The 23094-nt window shown below is 46.6% G+C and overlaps 1 protein-coding gene across 4 annotated transcripts in view; it reads right to left on the minus strand.

Annotated features, from left to right (window-relative positions):
- The window catches only part of VGLL4 (vestigial like family member 4), a 156686-nt gene that overhangs the window by 58216 nt on the left and 75376 nt on the right, over window positions 1–23094 (minus strand). The gene's annotated exons all lie outside the window — the stretch shown is intronic.

Here is a 23094-nt window from a genome sequence, read left to right on the forward strand (position 1 = left end):
TCAGTGAGTCTGTACTTACTCAAGGGCAAAGCTCACAAAGGACAAAGGGGCTTCCGAAAAAACTGAAACAACTGGAGTGGGGGCAGGAAGGAAGGGGTCCAAGTTTATGAACGGGTAACTGCTGTTTAGAATCTGGTCTGGCGCGGGGCTGGGCGATGAGCCCCTAAGGTGGGAGGCGCTCAGGAGCAGACCATGGTGGTGAGGATGGTGCAGGGCTGGCGCCAACTCAACAACAGATGTGATTAACATTGTATTTCTTCTCTCTCTCTTTTATATGTTTACATTACCCAGCGAGCACATTTTATCAATGAGAGGCCAGGAAGGGCTGGCTCCCCTTCAGTGTATTTACTCAAGATATGAAGGTCAAACAACCACTGTGCTCGCAAAAGTTGTGGCAGTTTCTGGACCTAAGACAGGCCTCTCCTTGCTTCCAAGTGACTGATTATGAAGCAGAGGAGGAGGGAAAGGGTGCTGCTGATCAAAGGCGAGCTGTCATTAAGTGAAAACCATTGAAGATGAAAGGCCTGCCCTGCACTTCAAAGGTAAGGCCCAGCTCACGAGCCAACAGGCAGAGTTCCGGAACACAGTGCAGGCTGGAATGGACTTGGGTGACCTGCCCAGAGCCATGAAGTTTATACTGGTGCACATCCACAGATACATTGTGGCAAGCGCCAATTTAAGTATCTTCCCACTGGGTATCAAGAGGACAGGGTAACCCAAGAAAGACAAAGCAACATATGGCCTCTCCATGCTTGCAAAAGTTAAAATAAAAATTAACGAGGTTCAAGAAGTATTGAAGTTGGCATCTCTGAAACAGTGTACAAACCTATTTAAAAACTCAAAAAACCCAAATCCAATCCACTGCCATCAAGTCGATTCTGACTCATAACAACAAGCCTATAGGGCAGGGTTTCCGAGTCTTGAAATCTTGATGGGTGTACACACACAGCCTCCTCTTTCTCCCCTGGAGCAGCCAGCTACTCAGCATAATGTGTAGCTTACTTCGCCCTTCTCAGTTCTTCCTTGTGCCCAAGAATGTGATGAAATACATTTTAAGTTAGAGGGCTATTTGCATGTCCCAGATGTAACTCAGGGCACTTGGTGTGCTGACTTGGAAGGACTCCCCGGACTGGTTTGATGCCTGCGGTTTGGAGATGATCGTGAGCTACTCTCGTGCCTGGGCAGGATGGCAATTTATGCCCCTGTTGGCAGGTTCCGTCCACCTGGTGGTTGCTCAGAAGAAAGGCCTGGCGATCCACTTCCTAACATGCACCCATCGAAAACCCTATGGAGCAAGTTCTGCTCTGACTCCCCCGCCCCCCACCATGGGTAAAAACGAGGGTGGTGACAGAGCCAATAGCCAGGGATCGCGGAGAAGGCTGGGGAAAACGATGTGGATTTATGGTTCTAAACCATTCCCCTTATTCCACCCCGTCCCTCCCCTGGACCCCACTTCCCATCATTACTTCAGTACCTCAGCACACTGCCATGCATTTGGGCAGTAAAGATCTACTACACCCTACAGTCATATAGTCTAATCCCCTTCCTAAGACAGAGAGGCTGAGAGGGTAAAGGTGCCCGCCCTCCCTCACCACGTCCCTGAACACTGGGAGCATCTTATCCCTGTGGCAGTGTCTACTGTAGAGAAACTGGGGTTCGAGGGCACTTGAGGGCCCCTGGCGGCAGAGTGAGGCCAGCAGTTTGGATCCACCAACTGCTCCACACCCCCAGATGCCAACTTATTATTTAAAAAAAAGAAAAACCTACTGCTATGGTCGATTCCAACTCACAGCGATGCTACTGGACAGAGGAAAACTGCCCCTGTGGAGTTTGCAGAGCAGATGGCCTCATCTTCCTCTAGAGTCGCTGGTGGGATTACCTGAGTTACTATTGCTTCATGCTTTTCTTTTTGGCAAGATGTCTTGCTGCTGCCAGTGGTCACCGAGTCTGCCCTGACACATGACAACCCTATGCACAACGTGACTGAACCCCACCTGCCAACACCAATGCCTCCAGACAGCTAGTTCTGACTGGAAAGAACACCGTCTACACTGGCAGTTCTTTGAGGAATGTTATGCCTTGCTCAGGAGGGACCATCCCCTGACAGACACCTGACACACACCTGGAACTCCACCAGGCAGTAAGTGAAGGGTCTACAGGTGGTAAGAGTGAGAATACCATGCAAATGACTTTCACGTGAGCAAATGTAGACACACAAAAAGACCCTTGCACAGAATCAAATGAACGAGTGAACAGCAATACACATTCTCCAACTCAAAATCCATTGAAGTAACAGCTTTATGGAGCTGTGAAGGAGACCTGGTGGTAGCGTGGTTAAAGCACTTGGCTGTCAATCAAAAGGTCAGCAGCTGGGACCCACCAACTGCTGCACGGGAGCAATCTGCTTCAGGAAAGATGCGTTGCTGTGAACCGGCATTGGCTCAGTGGCATCAAGGATGAGTTACTGAGATATGACTCACACACCATGCAATTCCCACGTGAAGTGGCCAAGTATGTTTGCTGTGGATCGGTGGCTGGAGAGCTGGTGCTGGCTGTGGGAACAGCGGGGCGAAGCACCCACACGAGTTTCAAGGCTGTCAGTGCTCACTGCAGCAGACCGCCACATCTTTCTCCCTCCGGGCAGGTGGGGGGGCGGGTTCAACCGGCAAGCTTTGGGTTAGCAGCCGAGGGCTTTACTGAGCCGCAGAGTGTAGTCTTTTACGTCTGCTGTTTCCTTGCATTTAGCACACTGATTTCAAGTATCTCCATGTTGTCGGTGTGTATCCATACTTCTTTCCCTCTTAATTTCAAATATTTTATTGGGAGTCCTGTTGGCCGAGTTAAACACTGGCTGTTAACTGCAAGGTAAACTCACCAGCCGCTCTGCTGGAAAAAGACCCATCTTTCTGCTTCCAGAAAGGCTAACCACCTCAGAAATCCTAAGGAGAGTCAGAATCGCCTTGATGGCCGTGACGTTAGCTTGGTTGGTTCTGCTGCATGATAGCCACGCAGGCATGTCCATCTGTGGGCTGGGCACCCATGTGTCCAATGCCAGACCCCCTCTCGGGTTGAAGCCTCACCTTTGCCTGTAAGCCACCCAGTCTGAGGTGATGGAGGGCCAGGCTCAAACTCCCAACTCTAAGTCCCAACTCCAGTTCTCACAACTCAAGAGACTTTAGTCCCCAAGTTTGGGCCTGTATGTGGGTGCTGGCAGAAAAGTAGCCCCTTAGCCTGCACCTCCCTGAGCGGCTTCTCACGGGAGAACTGGCCTGCCTACCCCTGGCTTAGCACAGAAAGTGGCAATGGCCAGGCAGGTCTCACCTGTGGCATCCATAGCAGGTGCTGCCCCAGAATGCACTGCACCACACCACACCACACCACATGGCAGCACCCCAAAGCCGCATATCCATGGGTCTTCATCCAATTTCCTAAGCACGGGACACCCACGTCACAGAACACTCTGAAACTCACACCCCTTGGAGATGAAGCCACAGGTACTGAAGCAGCATGTCATTTACCCAGTCATCAGCTGCTGGCACCAGGGATAATGTATGCAAGGACATACATCTCAACTCCCGTGGCGCTATGTACGTTGACTGCACTTAGCAGTTTCGAGGACAGCTCAGGAGTTTCTCAAGGGGCGGCAGCACCCTCCAGTCCAGCTACAATGTGTGAAGGGCCCAGTTTCTCCACGTCTCATGGACATGTGTGAGTCTGTCTGCTCCACCTGAGGCACACCACGGGGGCAATGGTCTCTCCCCTGGTCCTGCCTGCATTTCCCCAATGACAACTGATACGGAGGATGTCTTCGTGTGCACAGGAGTCACCTGTGCATCTTCTTTAGAGAAATGTCCATTCAACCCCCTCCCCTATTTTAAAACGAGGGTCTCTGTTTTTGTATTACCAAGTGGCCAGGGTTCTGCATACACTCTGGATGGATTCTAGCTTCAAAAATGTTTGGCCCTTCTGAGTGGTCTTTTCATTCAAACCTATCATTGCAGTAACGTATGGCCTTCACCCTCGGGAACCAAAGATGGTACACGCCTTGTGATATCTTTCTAGCGTCACACAAATTTGATTGTGAGGGCTGTTCTGCAAGTCATTGTGCTTCCATCCTGTTTCCGACGGGTGAGCCTACAAACACGGGGCCACACCACCCCCAGTTCCTGTCAAACAGTGACTCTGCGTGTGTCCCGCTAGAATGCACCACAGAATTTCCAACAGCTGTGATTGTTTTGGAAGTGTATCACCAGCCACTTCTTCTGAAGTGCCTCCGGGTGGATTTGAACCATCAACTTTTCAGTTAGTAGCCAAGAATGTAATTGTGCCACTCGGGGGCTGCAATGAAGGCCCAGCCAGTGCTAAACACTCACCATGTGCCAGCATGGCACACTTTTGGACAGTAGCGGCGATGGTCACTACAGATGTCCTGGCAGTTCAGAAAGTCAGTGTGTCTTCCCAGGGCTCAGTTTTAATGATCTCACCGAGTAAAGCTTGATGCCATGCAATTAGTAGACTGCAGAACCTACACGTGCCTTGCAACCTGTTTTCTTCACACATGTGCTGACAGTGTTCGTTGAAGCTGCTCCCATGCTAGAATGCTCCTAAATTGTTTCAGCTTTGACACAAGGTCAATGGGAATTAGACTAATGAAGGAATAAAGCAAACGTGAAATGTTTTAATTTGGGGTCTGCTAGATTATACTAACTTCGAGCGAATTAAGTGGATGAGTGGTTTGTAACCACTGACATTTTTATGTCACTATGCTCCAGCTTCATTATTCTCCCCATGCCATTAACCTTGAAGGCCTAACTCTTTGTCAACCTCACTTCAATTACGGTATGCTTTCCAGGGGTTCCTGGAGTCAGTCCACGCAGCACGCTGTGCACAGCCCCGTCGAAGCAGAGGCAGCAGATGTGAGCTCATGTAATTGAGTGGGTTCCATCTGTTGGATTGAGAATTGAGATCTGAATGGCAATTTCTTTCTGGGACAGGCTGACACTCGTTCAGCTCTGTCCAGGCTCGTGACGATGCATTCAGACTTACGTACTTGGGGTTTCAGCAAGGAGCTGCAAAGGCATTCTTGCTGAAGGCGGACGCTTATGGAAGATCCTCAGAGCAGACTTGCTACGGATCCCAGAGGTGGCTGAGAGCACAGACGGGGTGAGGCCGGATAGAGACCATGGTAATACCAACTCCAAACCCTAGCTCCCACGGAAGTCCACACAAACCACGTTACCTCACCAGGACAACTGCTAAGTCCTTGGGAGAGGGCCAAGGTCAGGGTTTTAAACTGGTTTGTTTCAGTTCAACCTATTGGCAAAAACTTGCACACCCCCAACCCCTCTGCAAACAAAGTACGCCAGCTTAACAAGGTGCCCAGGTGATTCATATGGCCCTTTTAAGTAGGTATAGAGAAAAACCACCTGGACTTCTTGTTCTACTATAGGTCCTGGATTCAATCCATCTGGGGTGAATATGCATTCTCAGCAGGGAGCCCAATCAGACTGAACCACTCCAAAGCCCTGGTTCAGGCAGATTTGCTGAAAGGGACAGAGAGTGGAGTTATGGAAAAGACGCGACAAACAATTTCTTTCCAGCAGGGATTTAAAAGTAGGTGGAGTATACAGAAGCAAAATCATATTCTGAGCTCAGGATTTTCATCAAATTACTAATATCTAACATTCCTGTACAGGCAAGTTCAATTGACTTCACAAGATAGCGCGGAAAAACTGGGAGTCCATCAACTTTTGATTAGTCTAATCATGTCTTAAAATGTTCCCCTGGTGATACAAACAGTGAATGCATTCAACTGCTAGCTGAAAGGCTAGTGGTTCCCATCACCCAGAGGAACCGCAGAAGCAAGGCCTGGCCAACTACTTCCCAAAGCAGTGCTGCTGAAAACTCCAGGAGCCGCTCTGACGCACGAGGGGCTGACGCACGAGGGGCTGCCACTCAACCACGCTCTTTCTGCCGTGCGGTTTTTCTGTTTGTTTGAGGTCCAACCAGCAAAACTGGTTCTCGGTTACTTTTCATCAATCCATCGAAATCTGCCTGTGTCTTTTCCGTTCGCTAATCGAGGCACTACTTAGTGCCGACCTTTTCAGACTGGCCCATGGGCGACCCATATCAGAATCCCGAGACACGTCTGGAAAATGCACATTCTCAGGTCTGACCCCGATCCCCAGGGAAAGTTGTTTACGTTGCTCTGTGATGGTTGCGTGTGCCTCGGGAGGGCCCGGCACACATGCACGCACGCACGCACGCGTCTCTCTCCTCTTGCCCTTTCTCACTACCCCTTCAGAACTTTAAATATAGGAGCCAGCCACACCACGTCCACTGCTCACACTGCCCCAGGGCCCCCGCCCAGTGAGCATGCTCCAATCAGGGAATTGCTGTCCAGGCAGCCTATCAGCCCAGCCCAGGGACAGCCAGCCCAGAAACCATGGAAAACCACTAAAAGCAAGGAGAGCTTGCTTCTGTTCTCAAGTGATAATGCTATTGTTCCAATTACTGTTCAACTATTAAAAAAAAGTCATTACGCCAGTGCCTCAATTTCCCAATGGGGAAAGTGGGTACCCCCTCGGCTGTTGTCTACTTCCTAGGATACCAACTCATTCCGAAACACTATGAATTTGGTTCGAGGCATACCCGGTATACAGGCTTGATGGATCGTCTCTACCAGAATATAACATTGTTCAAAGTCAAAGTAGGAACGGGGGCAAAGAAAAAAACCTTGAAACAGAAACTCAGCTGGCCTCGACCTTGCTCGGCTGGCATACAGTGCCCGTATTCTCTTGTCTGGATAAAGGAAACCAAACTCGCTGCCATGGAGTTCGTAGTGGTCTGGTGAGTTTTGTGTTGGGCTGCAGTTCGAACCCACCCACCAGAGCTCTCGGCTCTGGTCAAGATTTGCAGCCTCAGAAGCCCCTGGGGGCAGTTCTACCCTGCCCTACAGGGAGGCTATGAGATCCTCCTGGCTAGTGCCGTCTTACTAAATGTAAGCCTGATCACTCTGAGATGCCACAGCCAAGACCTGCCTAGCACAACCCACGTCAGAAATGGGGGTGGGGGGGCAGACCCACTCTACAGTGGGTTCCACCTTTCACAAAAGCTCATCCCATCTGACAAATATGTACAAGAAATATGCTACTTAACGTGCCCAGAAGAATCACAAAATCACCCATCAAGGCTTCACTCTATACAAATCCAATCGTGGCTGGGGCCTTTTCTTCTGTCCCAAACACCTCTTCAAATGCTATTTATTTCATGACCGACTGGACGGCTCGTGATAATCACCCGGTCCCATCTGAGTCAGGTAATTCCTCAGTGGCAGTGCGTTCCTTTTAGCCCCTCCCCAGCGCCAGCTTCCTTGGCAGGACTGCTAGGTTTGGCAGTCCATCTGACGGGGCCCCATGACAACTGAGAACAAAACTCTAGAGCACCCGGCCACCTCAGAATCCACTAGGGTTTCAGCGGATGGATATCTGGTTCTAACTCTTTAACAGCGCATGTGCGAAGACGCTCAACACTGTCATGAGCTGCATGTAGCGGTAGCCATGTAAAGTTAGGGCAGGGGTGGATGAGCAGAAATAGTCACTCAGTCACTAAAAGGAGACCGCACACTTCCACGCAGGGCTTGCACGACAGACTTGAGATCATGACCCTTTTGCTGGATTTCGGGTGCAAATCAGCAGGCACAGTGGCATTCGTCTTTCGCTTGCATTTGCAAGTTGAACAAGAGCTACACAAAGGCATCGTTGTCGTTGTATGACTGCTCCATCTCATCTTTATCCGGGAGGCATGGCTGTTTCTTTAAAACTATTATCCTTTGGAGAAGTACAATGTGGTACAGCCATACAATGGAATATGATTTGATGATTTGGCCATAAAAAGAGCTGATAGTAAGGGCTCAAGTAGAAAGCAAATGTTTTGAGAACGATGAGGGCAACAAATGTACAAATGTGCTTGACACAATTGGATGTATGTTTGGATTGTGATAAGAGTTGTACGAGCCCCCAATAAAATGATTTTTTTTAAAAAGGCATGGAGTCCTGGCACGTGCCGCCGCATGGATGAAGCCTTCCATATGCTAAGTAGAAGAAGGCAGCCACAAAGGACCACATATTGTAGGAGCCCACTGATACAAAATGGGAAGAGGCTGTGGAGTGAAACTGGGGACCAGATTTCTTTCTTGAGTGATGAACGAGTTCTAAATTTAGATAGTTGGCACAATTCTGTCCGCAGACTACAAACCCTTGAAACATACATTTTAAGTGGGTACGTTTTCTGGCATGGGAATTATACCTAAGTAAAGCTCTTAAGAAATACTAAATTAAGAAGAAAACCCAAAAGTCTTCCTCATCTTCCAAGGTGGTGGGGGCTCAGCGGTGGAATTCTCCCTCAGGCAGGAGCCCGGCTGCTTCCTGGCCAGCACCTCCTGCTCACCCAACCTGTCTGTCAGAGGACTTGCTTGTCACGATGATGCTGAGCAGGTCTCAGCAGAGCTTCCGGACTGAGACGGACTAGGAAGGATGTAGCTCTACTTCAAAAAACTTGCTAATGAAAACCTTATAGATCCCAACAGTCTGATCCCCATCAAGGGAGGCAACTGCATGGCAGCTGGCAGCTGGCAGCATCAACTCCCGCAGCCTGGCAGGGAGTCTCAGGGAGAGGAAACGCGGTGGTCGGGGTCTTCCCAGATTCCTATGTGGCACTTATTAGCATCACAAGAATCAGCCAAGTAGCTCTAACAGTTCCATCAGTGACCAGGGTGAGGTGAATCAAACATGGACGGGTAAGTCTTCTGAACCCAAAGAAACAATGCAAGAAAGAAGAATTTGTGTACACACACACACACACACACAATACAAAGTCAAACCCAATGAGTACCCATCTGGAGGTGATAGGTGTATATGTACACCTTCAGAGACTCAAAAGAGAAGCCCTACAAAAGGCAGGGACTAAAAGTGTTTGTTCTCCTAAGATCTGGCCCCGTTGGGATGTTTCCCTGAACTGTCCTCTACACCCCACCATGGCCTATGTGTCTATGGTAGTCTCACTTCTATTTAAATATCTTTGATACCAAAGCGACAGTATTTACCCTGACATTTGGTGGGAACAGTGGTTTCATTTAAAGACACCTTCCATAAAGTGAGGTGCAGGATGTTACCAGAGCTCCACAAATAGCAGGCAGCTCGCCTTGGTAAGTGTAAGTAGAAATGAGAGCAGAGCAGACTAGCATGAAGACAAGGCCACAGATGGCCATTCTCCAAAACAAGGGCCGCCTGGTCTCAATGACAACCCTCAACACTACACAAAACGCGCAAAGGATGAGACACCCCTTGCCCCCAAGTAATAATGCACTTCAGGTCGTGTTACATACATGTACACAAAGCAGTGAAAGTAGGTCCCCCCTCCTCCGTTTTTTCTTTTCTTTTTTTGGTAAGTATGCGTGAGAGTGGTCATTTTCAAAGTAGTCATTCTAGAATGATTTACATCTACTTATTTCAAATAAAATTGTCACTAACTATAAGAGACCTTGGAACTCCACTTAGCAGATTTGGCATCAGAATGACATAGAGGGACAAAGAGCTCATCAATTTAGAAGCATGCTCTATTTTAATCCAAAATGGAATCATTCACTGTATCCCCAACCATATACACAAAAATTGGCTTCGGATAGTTTGGGTTACATTAAAACTCACCAACAGGCAGTATCTCAGGCTTTGAAGGTAGCTTCTAGAAAACTATCATAGTTCTGAGAAGGAGCGCATCATCAGCATAGTGTTGGGTTAAACACGGTATCTGGCCAGGTAATTATTTTGAAGGTGAACTTGGACACTTTGCTTAGTTGGATGTCTGAGTTGTTGCGTTTGTTGGCTCTTTACTTGGCAGAATTCTATCACACGAAAGGTAACTAAATACAAGGTGACACCACTGCTGAAGGCACGTTGCAGACCACAAGGGCAGTGGAACCCCAAAGGGAAGAGGAGCGTTTCACACATTTAAAGAAGAAATGGCTTCTTGCTAAAGGCCTTCTTGGGTGCTTAGAAGTCAAAAGTAAATCCTTGCCTCTGAAGAGCTTCTGGTAAAGTTTCATAAAAGGAACCCTGGAGGAGACATGGAGCCCCACGAGGTTGGAAAAAACAAGAAATGGCATTCCAAATGGGGCAGAAATATCATGATCCCAAGGAGGCCTCCGGGAATGGAAGACCGTCGAACTACAGTTAATGCAATTAAGAGAGTTTCATTCCTGAACTATATTTAAACCGCCAGTGGTGGGATGAATCACTACCAAGTCAGAAAGAGAGCGAAGCATCGCGAAGGAGCTGCGTTACTATGCCCCCAAAAGTCCTGTGTGCCACGCTGGTGTGCTTTCACACTCCTCCGTCTGCCAGCCGCGCTCCTTTCCATGGTGTGGGCTGACCCATGGGGTGGCATGGTGGTTAAATCTCCTTCGACAAGACTCAGATCACTACCTCTGCCTTACAATGAGACAAGAACCATCCAAATTCCAGCCTCTAGCTCAGAGGGCACTGAGGTCGTCCTCACGCAGCTCTGATTCATGGGACCCTGCTCACCTGAAGCAAGGGCGATGGGTTTGTACACCAGCCATGGTGGTGAAACACTTACTGGTTGTTGGGTTGTGATCCTCATAGATGGCGGTTTGAAACCACCAGAGAACTACTGTGCTTCTACTTCCGTAAACAGTTACAGGCTCAGACACCTACAAGGGTCGCTGAGAGTCAGCACTGACTTGCTGGCAGTGAGAGACCGAAAATAACAACTCACAGATCTCTGATGACTGTGAAATGGTCCCACCACTTTGGAAGACAGTTTGAGCAATTTCCAAAAGGATGTATATGGAATCCAAGGCTCCTAAATTCCACTCATATTTACCCAAGACAGATGACTCTATAGTCCACAAAAAGGCTCACAGATAAATGACCCGAGCAACTTTATTCACATTAGCACAAAACAGGAGAAAGTTCAAAGGTCAGCCAACTGCACAATGGAGAAGCAAATGGTGATAGTGTCACACACCAGCAAGACACCACAGGGAAATTAAAAGATCAAACCACTGATGGGTGCCGGCCACATGGACGGACCTCAAGCCCGGGACGCTTAATACATGCAGGTCGATTCTGACACTATAACCTCATTTGTAGGAAGTTCAATGACAGCAAAACTAATCTCTGACAGAATCCAAATAGCAGCTCTCTTTGGGGCATGTGCTTGAAGGAACATTCTGGCGTGGTGGGAATGCTGCGTCAAGATCAGGGGAGGCGGCGGACCCAAAACAAATCAATCTAAACCCACTGCCACTGAGCTGTTTTGACTCAAGGAAACCCCATGAGTGTCAGAGCTCCACAGGGTTTCCAAGGCAAGTTCTTTCAAAAGATCACAAAACCTCCCTTCCAGCAAGCCTCTGGGCAGATTCAAACCACCAGCCTTCTGATTCATAGCCAAGAGTTTAACTATTTGAGCCACTCCAATAGTAACTCCAGGTGGTGGTTCCAAAAGTATAAACTTAAGGGAATATATTCAGGGAGCTATATCTCTAAGATACAGCATATTTAATTAAGCCTCAATAAAAATAAACAAACCAAGAAAGAGCGCTTAAATCAGGGGTCCTCAAACTTTTTAAACAGGGGGTCAGTTCACTGTCCCTCAGACCCATTGGAAGGCCAGACTATTATTAATTAAAAAAAACTATGAACAAATTCCTATGCACACTGCACATATCTAATTTTGAAGTAAAAAGCAAAACGGGGCAAAAACACTCAGCGGGCCGGATAAATGTCCTCAGCGAGCCTCATGTGGCCACGTGGGCCGTACGTAGTTTGAGGGCCCCTGGCTTAAATGATCAGGTGGAAACCCTCTAGCTTTTTACCCAAATTAAGCGCATAGTTTAAATTTTTCTAGCCCTCGCCAAAAGCACACTCCATTATCATAATGAGATGGGGTAGGTCTCCTAGTCAGAGCACTAGCTCAAGATCTGACCCTAACTTCCCCACCGATTTCTAAAACCTTATTCACTGGGGGTTAACAAAAACTAAGTATATTTTACTCTCCTCACGACCCAAGCCATTTGACCTTTTGTTAAAAAATAGTTTTATTGGCACATAACCCACAATAGTTCACGCGCATGAAGAAGTTATACAATTTTAAAACATCTGCTTTCTTGTATTCGTTATTAGCTCTCCATTTCAGCACACATTCCCCTCGACACCCCAAGAAACCATTGATCCTGCTACTGTCTAATAGTCCTGGATTTCATATACAGAAAAGACTTTTTTTCAAAACAAAAAACGAGCATAACAAATTTTTTTAAACCCTCAATCAAAAAGAAAGCAGGAAATAAAAACTAGAACAAATTTTAAGTGGGTCAGAAGAGATCAAATGATAAAGTGCTCCATGCGAACCTAACGCATCTGCAAGAAACCCCTTTCCAATGCACGCGGCATGATAGCAAGGCTGCTCCCATCTCTGGTCTAGCCAGTGGTTTTGAGGGAATTCTTTTTTTGAACATTTTATTAGGGGCTCCTACAACTCTCATCACAATCCATACATATACACACATCGATTGTATAAAGCACATTCGTACATTCTTTGCCCTAATCATTTTCAAAGCATTTGCTCGGTTTTGAGGGAATTCTTCGGAGGCTTAATCCACATATATTTCCTCTTAACTTGTTTGTTTGTTTGTTTTTTTAAACAGAAACTACTTTTAAATGAGTCAAAAGGGAGATAAAATGATATTATTAACCTAACTATATCTGCCATAATCAACTTCACAATGCTGTCTCTGTCTGATAAAAAGGGTATTCACCATTTGACCTTTTAAAAATACTACTAACATGAAAGTAGGGGGAAGAGGAGGGAGAAGGGAAACAGGGAACTGATGACAATGATCAATGTGTAACCCCCCAGTCCAGGCGGACAACAGAAACGTGGATGGAGAAGACAGTAGAGAACGTAGGTCCATAAGAGTCGGGGCGGGGGAGGGAAAAAAGAGGAGCTACTATCAGGGACTCAAGCAGAAAGAAAATGTTTTGAAACTGATGATGGCAACGTATATACAAAAGTGTTTGATACAATTGATGTATGGATTGTTTTAAGACCATGGTTCTCAACCTTCCTAATGCCACCACCCTTTCATATGGTTCATCATGTGTGGTGACCCCCAACCATAAACTTATTTTTATTGCTACTTCATAACTGTCATTTTGCTACTGTTATGAATCGGGCAACCCTGTGAAGGGGTCATTCGACCCTTAAAGGGGTCTCGACCAACAGGTTGAGAATCGCTGTTATAAGAGATATAAGAGCCCCCAATAAAATGATTTATTAGTTTAAAAAAATTTAATATTAGTGTTCAAAATAACAGGTATAATGGAGTGAGACAGTTTTACTCTCATTAATAAACCAAGTAGAGGATCCCATACTTAAAATACTTTCTTTGATATAACATTTAAGTCCTTTATAAGACTCATCTACTCAATCTCTACCCTGAAATTTTTTCTATGGAAGTAAATTTATACTTTATTATCTACTGTAACTGTTTTTTAAATCATTTTATTGGGGGTTCGTACAACTGTTATCACAATCCATACATCCATCCATTGTGTCAAGCACATTTGTACATTTGTTGCCTTCATCATTCTCAAAACAATTGCTTTCTACTTGAGCCCTAGGTTTCAGCTCAATTCCCCTCCCCACCCATGAACCCTTGATAATTTATAAATTATTATTATTTTGTCATGTCTTACACTGTCAGACGTCTCCCTTCACCCACTTTTCTGTTGTCTAGATCCCTGTAACAGGTTCCCCCTTTCTACCTCCCGGTATCACCACTATCACCCCTGGTCCTGAGGGGTTCATGTCGGGTTTAACTACACCTACTCCTCACTTGGCGACAATCTAACATTTCAAATTGACAAAGACAGTAAAGCGATCTACTTTATGGCTATTTATGTATCAATGACATGTCTGGCGACAAATGCCGAGGTCGAGGTGACAGTAACCCTGGTTGTGATGGGTAAGCGTCAACTTGGCTGGGCCTAAATGGTGTGGCAGTGTGTAATGATGGGATTTGGCAGACACATAATATCCTAGTGATTCTTCTGTGATAGGAATATGGTCGTCATTTTTGTATAATGCTGATTTTTTTTAAAAAAAGATCTGTCTTTGGAACCTGGGTCTATTGCAAACAGTAAATCAGCTAACAGACACCAAACGACTAGCTGCAATAACACTGTTCATAACACTACGATTATCTCCATTATCACTTACTCATTGTCCCCCCTGCTCAACTGCAACGCCACAGATTTGGTTTGTTTTGTGCACAGCTGTATCAGCAGTAGCCAGCTAGCTCATGGCCATCCCATTTGGTGCTGATCAGTGTGATCCACAAGGCTTGGTTGACTGGATCAGTGTGATCCACAAGGCTTAGTTGACTGGATTAGTGTGATCCACAAGGCTTAGACTGCCTGCATCAGTGTGATCTACAAGGCTTTGATTGACTGGATCAGTGTGATCCACAAGGCTTAGTTGACTGGTTTTAGGGAGCTCCAGGGAAAGCATCAAAGCCAAACAGGTGAGTCACTGGATGGGAATCGAACACAAGCTTCCTGCAAGGGAAGTGAGAATTTTACCACTGAACCACCAAGGTTCCCTTCAATCGGCATTAAATTCCTGTAAATGTTTACTTCACTGTCTAAAGTTAGGAGACTAGAAAGTAGGATGAACAAGGGCAGTTGTTTCCAACCGACTATCACTTTAAATGTTTCTTTCCCGAAGCTGAGCTGTGAAGACCTTCCTTTTCTTGCTACCCCACCCCCACCCCCACTTAGAGCCTTCCTCCTAGCAGCTAACTTGGCTTCCTCTAAGAACAGAGTTCCAAGGAAGAAAGTCACTGCGTCACCAATTGGGTATCGTGCTAATCACACGGTTGCAACGGGTCTACCTTTGGGGAGCGATAACTGGCGTGTATTTCTTTCGAAGCACACTCCATGGTGATGGAAGACAAAGTCCTGGCCCTACCCCCAGAACTTCCAGCAAGACAGACAAGTGTGATGAGTTCTATAATAGAAGTCGGTATGGTCCAACAAGAAAACACCAACAAAACCCCTAACCCCACTATAAGGCAGGAGCCTGGTGCAGCACCTGTACTTGAGGGGTTAATTGGAGACAAGAGAAAAGTGGGGGCGGGGAGCTTTCTAAAGGGCAAGGACACTGGAGGGCAGAGTTGGCTTTAGCTTCAGGACAGGGTACAGCTAAGGAAATGGCAGGAGAGAGGGGTGGAAAGGTAAAGGGAAGAAAACCGGCATCTTCAAAACTGTTGTGTTTGAGCCCGTTGTTGCAGCCATCCTGCCGATCCATCTCATCAAGGGTCTTCGTTATACTGGTGCTACACTTTTACCAAACGTGATGCCTCTTTTCAGGGACTGGTCTCTCTTGATAGTATGTCCAAAGTTCTAGGGCAAATATCATCTTTGCTTACAAGGAGTGTCCTGGCTGTACTTCTTCCAAGAAAGACTTATTTCTCTTTTGGCAACCCACGGGGCTTTCAGCAGTCTTTGCCAACACCATAATTCATATACATCAGTCCTTCTTTGGCCTTCCTTGTTCATCGTCCAACTTTCACATGCATATGAGACAAGTGAAAACATGCCGGCTCCGGTCAGGCACACTTCAGTCCTCCAAGGGAAGAATCGCTCTTCTACACTTTAAAGAGATATTAACCCCAAACCCAACTCACCACCACCGAGACAATTCCGACTCAAAGCGACCCTACAGCACGGAGTAGAGCTGCTACTCTGAGTTACCAAGATGTAACTGTTTCCAGGAGCCGAAAGCCCTTTCTTTCTCCCTTGGAGCAGCTGGCGATTTTGAACTGCCAACCTTATAGATCTGAGCCCAATGTGAAACTAAGGCACCACCAGAGCGCTCATAAAGAGGTATTAGATATTACATAATCTACGTCATTTAGACATTAAAGTATCCAGGATTAAGTAGGTAGGCTCTAGGCAAATACTGAGCATTTTAGATCAGGAACTTGAGCGCGCACACACACACGCACCCCATTTTGTTATCTGCAGGGGTCCTGGAACCCAGCTAATTTGGAGGGAGCACTCATCTATCCCAGGAGCCTAGGAACTTGGAGGGAGTCCGCACTGAACACCACACAGAGATCAAGTAGTTGATGGCAAGCATGAGAAGGCCTGATAACAGGAGAGGGACACAGATTTAGGGAAGTGTTTCGTTTTGTTTTTTGAAACTGGGAGAGATTTGTGCAAGGACACAGGTTGGAGAGAAAGAACTCAGAGCAGAAAATAGAAAGCAGGTTACTGACAAGTCCCTGAAGCCAGAAGGGTTGGAGCTGTGACCCAAGAGAAAGCGGTAAAGGATGGTCTCAGAAGAGCCTGCAGTGACACACAGGAAGATGTGCTGCCCCTCTGGCTTCTCCTGGAATGATGGACAGAGAGAGAGCACTCCAGCTCTGTAAGAAGGCGCTTTATTGGATGAAAGAGAACAAACCATTGGAGTGTGCTGCATTTATCATAGGCCATCGAGAGCAATGTTTGACATATAAGGGGACTTGGTGGCACTGTCCATAAGCTTTGGGTGATTAATCACAAGGTGGGCAGTTCATATCCACCAGTCACTCTGCAGGAGAAAGAAGAGGCTGTCTGCTCTCACAAAGATTTACAGCCTTGGGGACCCAGTATACCAGTGGTTCTCAACTTCCTCATGCCGCGACCCTTTCATATATAGTTTTTCATGTTGTGATGAGCCCCCCCAACCATAAAATTATTTTTGTGGCTACCTCATCACTGACATTTTGCTACTGTTATGAATCGGACCATACCTGTGAAAGGGTCGTTCGAGCCCCAAATGGACAGAGACGCACATGTTGAGAACCACTGCTCTATACGGTCACTGTGAGTATGAATGGGTGGCAGTGGGGCTTGGGTTTTTGTTTTGTTCTAAAACTTTACTTCCCTCCACTTCTGCCCCGACCTCTTCATCCAACTCTTGGTATAATGCCTCCAACCGAAAGAGCTCTGGTTCTCAGCTCCAGAAACTGGAGGCGACTGCCTGGGCCCTGCATGCAGCAGAGCAGTGCTAGGAAACGCTCCCGTTTGCCATTCCTTCTCCCCTCCATCCGCTAGAACACAAAGGCGGCAGGTACAGCTGCCTTAAAAAAATAAGCTCCCCAAATCCCTCTCAAGGGCGAGTTGAAGAATTGGCAAAGCCACCTCGCTCCAGCAGGGAAATGAAACAATGCTCTCTATGGGCTCAGCCAATAGCTTATCAGTTGCCCATCAGGAAAACAATACTTTAAGGGGGGGGTGTGGTGTGTGTGTGTGTTTATCTTTTAAAAATCATTCTATTGGGGGCTCTTACAACTCTTTTTTTTGAGGGCATGTATATTAAGGATGGAAGAGAAGGGGTACAGGAAAAAGTTGTTGGCATTTAACATTTTTAACTAAGTTCCTGTGGCTGTAACAGTTGAGGCCACATAATGGAAGATGTGTTTATTTTTAAGGGGGCCGGGGGAGCGCTGTAAAGGGCTTTGGTGACTAGTAATGTGCCAATATTGGCTCACCGTGGTTAACAAGTATGCCAGAGCAATGAGAGAGTTCAGAGCAGGAGAAACTAGAGGACCTGGTAGAAGGAAACTCTACTTTCTGAGCAATTGTCCTGCAAACTTTCAACTGCTTAAAAAAAAAATTCTATTTTTAAAAAGAGGGGGAAACTTCCAGAAACTTACACTCATCACTCCCTCAACCATTATCAGTGAATAAGCACAGGCTCTGTCCAGCTGGATTACGGGCAGTGTAAACAACTGTGCTAAATTGCTTGGCAAAGTGTATCCGCATGGAGCACATTAGATTGTGGAGCTCACACTGCCAAACTCAAACTATAGGTGCCGTCTGGGTTCGCCCAAGAAGACTTCACAGGCAACTGGTTCCACACAAAGCAGATATATAATAACCACCACTGCAAATACATATGGCTCTGCCTTTCATTCACAATTTCCGACGGTGCACAATGCAGGCTATTGTCTGAGATCCTCGGTGCTCTCCAGCGGCCTCTCTTTACAATGTCCAGTATTGTTTCAATACTGGAGCAATTTAAGTTTTTTCTGTGTATCCAAAAGTCCTGGGATTAACATCCAAAGAAACCTGGCACTGGTAACAAAATTGACTTGTAACAAGTCTCAGTCTTTAAGCAAATAGCTTATTATTAATGCAGAACTGAGGGAGGCTGCCTGCAGATACTAATTAAGCCAGTATCCCCCACCCCCACCCCACCCCCGCCATTCTGCTCTCTGTAGCCGGGTCCTAAGAGTCCTAAGAGTTTTCTATTTCAAGACCCACAGCACAACCCCAAGTACACCACTCACTTCCATGGAGTCAGCGGCAACTGTTAGCTACCCTACAGGACGGAGTCCAACTGATGGGGGGGTGGTGGGAGGATGGTTTACAAGACTCTTCGTGGGATTAGAAAGCCTCATCTTTCTACCTCCAAGGATAGGGAACATGGGAGGATGGTTTACAAGACTCTTCGTGGGATTCGAAAGCCTCATCTTTCTACCTCCAAGGATAGGGAACAACAACAAGTGACGCTAATTTGCTTTGAAATGCGCATGGGTAAAACCAGCGGCCACCCAGTCAGGTCTCTGTCAGAGTAGGAATGTGAATGTTCCATAGGGGTTTCAGTGGTCAGTGATTTGGAGCTGATTGCCAGGCATTTCTTATGAGGGGCTTTCTGGTGAACTTGAACTCATTAGCCTTTCCCTTTACAGCGAGCTCTAACCTAGCACCCCCAGGCCACTCTCCCGACCCTATCTTCACTCCTCACCACACCCACGCACTCACACAGAGGTAGTGAAGGTCTAAAGTTAACAGCTGTGATGACGTTATTATGGGGCTTTTCAGATACTGAAAAGAAGTGATTGACTGCTTTTTGACGTAGCAGCGATTATGAAGAGGTCCTTTGCTTTTAAACTATGAACTATATGTGTGTTCTGTGCACTCTTCTGTATGGAGGGCATATTTCATAATAAAATTCTAAAAGAAAGATCGGCTTAATACCTGTCCTTAGTGGAATATAGGCATCCCACAAATGTTGAAGAAAATGGATACTGGGTGAGAAAGAACAGTACCGATTTCTCCCGATTAGTTAAATATAACCTTGTTTATTGTGTTTGCAGACTTCTTGGTAAACAAAAAGGGTAAAATGTTAAGGAGTTTGGAAGCATCACATAAATAGCAACAGACTAGAGAAAAGTAAGAATAGACTTTCCGTTTTATTCAGTGTAAATAAACATTCTTTCAACGGGTAGTGATTCACATTATTAGGAATAAAACATTCTAGATACAATACCCTGAAATTAAAACAATCTATAATTTTTTTACACAAAAAAAGGCAAGATAGCAAATCACGGGTGCTGCAAAGAATTCTTTACAACTGAGCGGAACACGTGACATTCAGGAAGAGGGAGAGTAAATGGAGCGAGTAAAATTGTTGTCAGACTTTTTCCCCTAATTAAGCATCCAGGGTTGGCTTCTATGTTGTTTTTTTCAAGGATGGAAAACTAATAGATTAATCCATTTAAACAACAAGAGGGTTTTTTTGGGGGGGTACTATAAACTTATGAGGGAGATTTAAAAAGTTTGTGGGGAAAAAAATGTAATTACAAGACAATAGAGTTTTTCCAGGGGCTTTCTGAAACCACCTCGTGCAAGGCTAAAGAGGAGTTACAGTGAGCTAAACATGCAATGCCTCGATGCATAGAACGCGTGTGAGGCACAGAGAGAAAGCAGATCTAGCCAGAAAGGCTCCCTGGTAAGAGTGTTCATGTAGATGAGGAAGTGCTAAATCTGGATCTCATTTCTTCAAGGCAAAACCTGGTTCTCAGCAACCCCCTCCCGCTCCAGCAAGGCCAAGCTCTGAAGCGCCTCACTCACCGACGGGGTTTCACCATGTCTTGGGGCATGTTCCTAAAATCCCCACAGCAGGGAATTCAAGCGCCCCCCCCCCCTAACCCCACCACAGTGAGGAGGTAGACAAAGACAATAGGGCAGGGGTGGAGAGGAAGGAAGGCAGGTCTGCCCTGGGTGGGAACTGACCCTTGGAGGAAGGTGGAGAAACAGGAGTGGGAGGCTGGAAGGAAGGAAAGCTATAATCACACCTTTCCCTCACAACCCGTAATTAGAAGAAATACAAGCAGGTCAGCTCTCTCCTCTCCAATGGCATCTCTTGGAATCACCTGGGCATGTTTTATGAGACAAATGCCTCCCCCTCCCCCCATCAACGGAAGGGAGTGCTCCCATGGATTAAAGCCCAGGGCACTCCTTCTCAGCCTGGGGCCCTGGAGGCTGGCACAAAATGGCTCTGCCCTGGCCCGTTCACCTTCCAGCACCCAACACTCTCCTGTGAAGTGGCCTGAGGCCTCTGAGCTCATTGGACAAAGAACAGTGAGGTGACAGACTCCCTGATCCACTGGTGGTGGCCAGCTGGAGCCAGCCTCACTCTGACCCCCTCCAGAGTCTTGGGGACTCTGGTGAGACAGGTTTTCTTCAGCTCCGGAAACTTCATTGAACTGTAGCGAAACATCGGGTTATAATGTTCTAAAACAAAGGTTCTCAACCTGGGGGGGTGGGGGCTGGGGGGTGGGGGCAAACGACCCTTTCACAGGGGTCGCCCGATTCATAACAATAGCAAAATGAGTTATGAAGTAGCATGGAAAATAAGTTTACGGTTGGTGGGGTCAGCACCACGAGGAACTGTATGAAAGGGTCGCGGCCTGAGGCAGGTTGAGAACACTGCACTAAAACACGGGCAGTGTAAGACTGGAGCGCTTCACAACACACAACTGCTTCTTACTTTCAATACAAATCCCCATTGAATTAAAAGGGGGAGGATCCTCCTACAAAATTATACACTAATGACTCCCCAACCCATAATTACTCTGTCACCAACAGCTTAAAGCCACAGCCAACCATGAGCACATTTACTGCTGTTGTCCAGAGGAAACCAGGTGAGAGAACAGGCCCCATAACGTTTCCTAGACTGTAATCTTGATGGCAGTACATGTCCAGGTCTCCCTCCCACTGAGTCACTGGGGTGGGGGGCAGTGTTTGAACCTCCAACCTTTCTGTCCACAGCGAAGTGCGTAACCATTCAGCCTAGGGCTCCCCACATTTATTAGGTTGAAAAATTTCAGCACCAAATAATGATGAGCCTGCGGCCTGTTCCTGGATTCTTGTTCACTGGTGTCTACACGGAGCCACCTCTCTACACAATCAGAAAAAAAGGCAGCACACCTAATTGGTAGCGCGTCTGCTCCCCTTTGTCCTGAATAGCACAACCAGCAGCCAGCAGCGTCAGGGGAAAGACTCTGAGCATGCTTGTCTTCCCTGTGCGTGGGGCTGGGAAGGCACCAATACTGCATGTCTGACGTCCGGGAGACAGACAAGAAACTGTTGGGTAGGTGGTATAGGGTAGCAGTACCAACACTCCTGGGCTATCACCTCAAGTCAATTCTGCATGACTTCTGGGAATTCACTTATAATTTTTCTCTTTGGGTCCTCAGTTTCCTTGGAAAAAATGAGACAAATGCATCAGATGATGCCCAAGGTCCCCTTAAGAGTCCCTGGGTGGTGTTAACTACTAGCAGCAAATGGTTCCTGGTTTGAGCCCATTCAGTGGCAAGGTCCACAGTTCAAAACCACCAGCTGCTCAGCAGAAGAAAGACATGGCTGTCTCCTCCCATAAAGAGTCACAGTCTCAGAAACTCACAAGGGCCGTTCTACCTTGTCCTGCAGGGCTGCTATGAGTCAGGATTGACTCAATGACAGTGAGTGGTGGCATCAGAATATAAAAACTCACTAATCTCTCTGTGAAAAATCATCATTGAAAAACTCTATAGAGCACTATGGAGCACAGTTCTACATGGACCCACATAGGGTCACCGTGTGTCACAATCAACAGCAATTGTTTTTGAGACCCTATGGAAAGAGAAAAAAAGAACTTACTGCCATCAAGTCAATTTTGACTCGTAGTGACCCTGGAAAGGCAGGGTAGACTGCTCCTGTGAGGTTCTGAGACTGTAACTTTATATATATGAAAGAGCTTTATATAAAAGAGAAATTGTAAATTAAGAGAACATCCCAGTCCAGATCAAGTCCATAAGTCCAATATTAGCCCATATGTCCAATACTAGTCTACAAATTCCTCTTCAGACTCATGCAACACATGCAATGATGCCAAATGTAGGAGGATCACAGGCCAGTGGGTGGAAAGTCTTATGGAAGCAGAGACTGTAACTCTTTATAGGATCAGAAAGCTTTATCTTTCTGCTGCAGAGCTGGTTAGTGACTCAAACTGCCACCCTTGTGGTTAGCTGCTTAAAGCATAACCACTATGCCACAAGGACTCCTGAGACCCTAGATAGCTTTTCAATAATTGGAAATTTAAGAAATTTTTTTAAAAGGCAAACTCATTGCCATCAAGTAGACTGCAACTCATATCCGCCTAGAGCACTGCTTCATAGGGTTCCCAACGCTCTCGTGCTTATGGAAGCAGATTGCCACACTTTGTTTTTCTTCTTCTGGAGAAGTTGGTGGGTTTCGATCACCGCTTGGTTTACAGCAGGCGCTTTAACCACTATCCCATCAGGGCTCCTTACAGCAGAGCCAAGATAGGAGATCATTAAATGCTAAATTATCAGTTGCCTGTATCACTGCCACAAGAGAGATTGCACTGATGTTTTTCTCAGACAGACATTCATCCCAAACTACTTCCTAAGAGCCTCCTCGTCAGGTACTGGCGGGTATGGAAGAGTAGAAGACAGAATTCCCTGCTTTCCTGAAGTTTACATTCCTAGTGGTGGATTGCTCTTAAGAGTCAACAGAGGGGAGATGGGGGCTGGATTGGTTTAGTCCTCTTAATAGGGAGAAGGGCAAAAATGGACTTTAAGTGGTTATAGCTTGTGCACTGGTGACTGTCATCATGAACAACGAGGAGGCTTGGGCACAGATGCATTAGCACAAGCAATCTGCTAATTTGCTAATC

This window comes from Tenrec ecaudatus, chromosome 5, assembly GCF_050624435.1.
Source record: "Tenrec ecaudatus isolate mTenEca1 chromosome 5, mTenEca1.hap1, whole genome shotgun sequence".
NCBI lineage: Eukaryota > Metazoa > Chordata > Mammalia > Afrosoricida > Tenrecidae > Tenrec > Tenrec ecaudatus.